Below are 5,000 nucleotides of genomic sequence, written 5' to 3'. Positions count from 1 at the left end.
TACATATGTACTTAACATGATTGTCAAATTTTAAATTGTTATCTAGAATTATCCCAAGGTACTTGACTTCGTTAACTACTTCTATTACTTCTTTTTTTATCTGAACCTCAAATATATCACTTAAAGGCCTATTTCGTATGGAGAAACACAGAGACTGTTTTCTTAACATTAAAGGATAAATGGGATGACTCAAGCCATTTAGAAATATTAATTAATGCTTTTGTCAGGTGTTCACCTGCCAGACTAGATGTTTTAGCGGAAACATGGACCACAGTGTCATCCGCATACATCTGACAGTTTATGCCTGGACAGCATTTTGGTAGGTCATTTATATACATGGTAAACAACAATGGGGCAAGTACAGACCCTTGCGGTACTCCCATATTATTGGCTTGCATAGTTGACCTCACCCCATAACACATTGCTGTCTTCCGCTCAGATATGACCTAAACCACTGCAAAGATTCAGAAGACATTTTAAAAAGATTTAATTTTTGTAATAAAATAGTGTGATTGACGGTGTCAAAGGCCTTTTTTAGGTCCAGGAACACTGCTCCGACAACATTTCCTTTGTCCAGTGAGTAAATAACAGTTTGCTGTTTCGGTGGAGTATTTGTCTCTAAATCCAAACTGCAGTGGATAAAGCAGCTGGTTGGACTCTAAATGTTCCGCTAATTGCTCGGCAACAATCTTTTCCAGAACTTTTGAGACTACAGGAAGGATAGCAATAGGCCTATAATTGCTTGCCAAATCCTTATCACCCGTTTTATAGATTGGTGTAATTATTGCTGTTTTCCAGCTCTCTGGGAATGTTTTTGTTTGTATTGACAAATTTATTAAATAAGTAATTGGCTCTAACAGACAGCTTTCATTTCTCTTGATTAGTGTAGCGTGTATGTTGTATATGTCCTTAGACATGGAGTTGCTCATATTTACAATCACCTTTTTGACTTTATCACAGGATACCTCTTTAATACAGAAGAAGTCTGTATGAGCATTGTCAGACTCTTCAGGAGATGACTTGATATATTTAAAATTACTTGCTAATTCTCGTACGGAATTAATAAAAAAAGTATTAAAAACATTTGCAATTGCCTCATTACTATGAGTCTGGACCTGACCATCTTTAAGACCGTTTATTTGTAAGTGTTTTTGTCTACTTGAATTGGTTAATCTATTTATATGTTGCCACAATTTGGAACTATTTCCACCGGCTTCTTCAATTAATTTAGAGAAGTAATTAGTCTTGGCCTTACGCAACTCTGATACTACTTTGTTCCTCAAGCTCAAGCTCGTATAAATAAGGCTCGTATAAATGATCAGTGTTCATTTTTGTTTTTAAAGACTTTTTAAGGGCAATATCTCGCCTTTTAATGATCTGAAGGATGTCACTATTAAACCATGGAAGATGGTATTTCTTTGGTGTCTTTTTCCAGGTTTTTGTATATTTATTTATTAGGTCCCCTAACACAGAGTTAAAATTGCTTGCACTGTGGTTTAGATCTGTTTCTTTGATTACCCGTTCCCAGTTAGCTTCCCTTAAATCATGTTCAAAATTTGCTTCTTGGGACTTAGGTATTCCTGTTGATATGGTTGGATTTTCTGTTTTGTAATGGTGAAGTAAACGTTTTTTTGTTAGTTTTCTCACTATCAGTGTCATGTTGTGATCTGAAAGGCCAGTGATGAGATTATAAGTTTTTGTTACTCTCTCTGGCCTATTAGTAAAAACCAGGTCAATTAGAGTTTCACTCTTTCTAGTGATTCGAGTAGGTCTGTCAATCAGTTGTTTAAATTTAAATTTCTCCATAGTTGATTTTAATTGTAGTTTGCCACTTTTAACCATCCAGTTAATATTGAAGTCCCCAAATATCATACATTCACAGCGATTGTCTGCGAGAGAAAGAAGATTTTTCAATTTGTTGTAAAAATTCACATCATGACTTGGAGGATTATAGAGCACAACTATATTCAACTTCATATTTGGAGAGAGAATTACATTGAGTCCCAAGCACTCCCTAACAGTCCCAATCGTGTTCCTCTATCGTGAAAGGGAGGTCGTCGAATCGGCCCTGTTTCCTTTGCCAACTGGTGCGCGTCAGGGAGCATTCGAATTCATTCGAACATTCATTCGAATGTCTGCCCTATCAACTTTCGATGGTACATTCGGCGCCTACCATGGTGACCACGGGTAACGGGGAATCAGGGTTCGATTCCGGAGAGGGAGCCTGAGAAACGGCTACCACATCCAAGGAAGGCAGCAGGCGCGCAAATTACCCATTTCCGACACGGAGAGGTAGTGACGAAAAATAACAATACAGGTCTCTTTCGAGGCCCTGTAATTGGAATGAGCGTATCCTAAACCCATGGGCGAGGACCCATTGGAGGGCAAGTCTGGTGCCAGCAGCCGCGGTAATTCCAGCTCCAATAGCGTATACTAAAGTTGCTGCAGTTAAAAAGCTCGTAGTTGGATCTCGGGAGCGGGCCGGCGGTCCGCCGCGAGGCGAGCCACCGCCTGTCCCGGACCCCTGCCTCACGGCGCCCCCCGGATGCCCTTAACTGGGTGTCCGGTCCTCGGGGCCCGAAGCGTTTACTTTGAAAAAATTAGAGTGTTCAAAGCAGGCCGCCCGTCGCCGCTGAATACCGCAGCTAGGAATAATGGAATAGGACTCCGGTTCTATTTTGTGGGTTTCTGGAACCCGGGGCCATGATTGAGAGGGACGGCCGGGGGCATTCGTATTGCGCCGCTAGAGGTGAAATTCTTGGACCGGCGCAAGACGGACGAGAGCGAAAGCATTTGCCAAGAATGTTTTCATTAATCAAGAACGAAAGTCGGAGGTTCGAAGACGATCAGATACCGTCGTAGTTCCGACCGTAAACGATGCCGACCCGCGATCCGGCGGCGTTATTCCCATGACCCGCCGGGCAGCGTGCGGGAAACCACGAGTCTTTGGGTTCCGGGGGGAGTATGGTTGCAAAGCTGAAACTTAAAGGAATTGACGGAAGGGCACCACCAGGAGTGGAGCCTGCGGCTTAATTTGACTCAACACGGGAAAGCTCACCCGGCCCGGACACGGAAAGGATTGACAGATTGATAGCTCTTTCTCGATTCTGTGGGTGGTGGTGCATGGCCGTTCTTAGTTGGTGGAGCGATTTGTCTGGTTCATTCCGATAACGAACGAGACTCCGGCATGCTAACTAGTTACGCGGCCCCGAGCGGTCGGCGTCCAACTTCTTAGAGGGACAAGTGGCGTTCAGCCACGCGAGATGGAGCAATAACAGGTCTGTGATGCCCTTAGATGTCCGGGGCTGCACGCGCGCCACAATGGGCGGATCAGCGTGTGCCTACCCTGCGCCGAGAGGCGCGGGTAACCCGCTGAACCCCGCTCGTGATCGGGACTGGGGATTGAAACTGTTTCCCATCAACGAGGAATTCCCAGTAAGCGCGGGTCATAAGCTCGCGTTGATTAAGTCCCTGCCCTTTGTACACACCGCCCGTCGCTACTACCGATTGGGTGGTTTAGTGAGGTCCTTGGATCGGCCCCGCCGGAGCTCCTCGCTGGGTTCTGGCGGAGCGTCGAGAAGACGATCAAACTTGACCATCTAGAGATAGTAAAAGTCGTAACAAGGTTTCCGTAGGTGAACCTGCGGAAGGATCATTACAGGTCTCCGGGCCTCACAGAAGTCCCAGGAACGAAACAAACCAGACGCCTCGGGTCCGCCCCGGCGGGCCCGGAACCCCCTTCGGTGAAAAACGAGTGGCGAGAGTCGCAACCCCGACGGGTACCCGTTAGGTCTCCCCCCGGTGGGGGGGGCCGTGGGTTTAAAGACCTCCTCCCCATCCCTCGACCGGGGGGGAGGGGGCGCCCGTCCGGGTCTCGCCACCACTCATTTTTTTTTCCCCAATTCCCCGGTTTGTGTCGGTCGGCCTCGAAAAACCAAAAAAACCAAGAGTACAACTCTTAGCGGTGGATCACTCGGCTCGTGAGTCGATGAAGAACGCAGCCAGCTGCGAGAACTAATGTGAATTGCAGGACACATTGATCATCGACACTTCGAACGCACTTTGCGGCCCCGGGTTCCTCCCGGGGCTACGTCTGTCTGAGGGTCGCTTTGCTATCGATCGGAGCCTCCGGGCCCCGCGGCTGGAGCGTCGTAGGCCCTCGCCGCCTCCGTCCTCCTAAACGCAGACCGTCCCCTCGTCCCGTCTCCCCGCTCTCTCCTTTTCGGGGAGAGGCCTCCGTCTTCCCCTCGGGGGAGGGCGGCGCCTCGTCGCTCCGAGGACCCGGGTGTCCTCCTCCGCGGCTGCCGGTGCTTCAAAACCACCGCTGCCCGCGCGAGGAGGCTCTCACCCGCCTCGGTCGGCGGACGCCGTCGTGGGGGTCTCGCTCGCACCCTGGGAGTAGGGCGGCGGAGTTTCGGCGGGTCGTGGGACGCCCCTAGGTCGTCGGCCAGTCCGCCGGGTCCAACCGCCCCGGCGGCGGCCGCTTCCGAAAACACCCAGCTTCGACCTCAGATCAGGCGAGACGACCCGCTGAATTTAAGCATATTACTAAGCGGAGGAAAAGAAACTAACAAGGATTCCCTCAGTAGCGGCGAGCGAAGAGGGAAGAGCCCAGCGCCGAATCCCCGTCCCCTCAGCCGGGGCGAGGGAATTGTGGCGTACGGAAGACCGCTCTCCCGGCGCGGGCCGGGGGTCTAAGTCCTTCTGATGGAGGCTTAGCCCGTGGACGGTGTGAGGCCGGTAACGGCCCCCGCCCCGCCGGGGTACGGTTCTTCTCGGAGTCGGGTTGCTTGGGAATGCAGCCCAAAGCGGGTGGTAAACTCCATCCAAGGCTAAATACCGTCACGAGACCGATAGCGGACAAGTACCGTGAGGGAAAGTTGAAAAGAACTTTGAAGAGAGAGTTCAACAGGGCGTGAAACCGTTAAGAGGTAAACGGGTGGGGTCCGCACGGGCCGCCCGGAGGATTCAACCCGGCGGGCTCGGTCGGCCCGGCGGGC

The 5,000-nt window shown here is 49.9% G+C and overlaps 2 non-coding genes and 1 pseudogene across 2 annotated transcripts in view; all 3 read left to right on the top strand.

The window, feature by feature from the left end:
* Nucleotides 1-1,801: 1,801 nt before the first annotated feature.
* LOC148998053 (18S ribosomal RNA) lies at nucleotides 1,802-3,658 on the top strand (annotated as a pseudogene).
* A 295-nt stretch (nucleotides 3,659-3,953) lies between these two features.
* On the top strand, nucleotides 3,954-4,107 carry LOC148998052 (5.8S ribosomal RNA). The gene has a single exon (XR_016147923.1). It is a non-coding gene; the product is annotated as a 5.8S ribosomal RNA (ribosomal RNA).
* Nucleotides 4,108-4,503: 396 nt separating this feature from the next.
* The window catches only part of LOC148998051 (28S ribosomal RNA), a 4,065-nt gene continuing 3,568 nt past the window's right edge, over nucleotides 4,504-5,000 (top strand). Inside the window, exon 1 of the ribosomal RNA XR_016150144.1 lies at nucleotides 4,504-5,000. This exon is cut by the window's right edge and continues 3,568 nt beyond it. This is a non-coding gene — a ribosomal RNA (28S ribosomal RNA).

The sequence above is a fragment of the Pimephales promelas genome, chromosome 2 (genome assembly GCF_988280905.1).
Source record: "Pimephales promelas chromosome 2, fPimPro1.hap1.1, whole genome shotgun sequence".
Lineage (NCBI taxonomy): Eukaryota > Metazoa > Chordata > Actinopteri > Cypriniformes > Leuciscidae > Pimephales > Pimephales promelas.
This window is presented reverse-complemented; position numbering and strand designations above follow the sequence as displayed.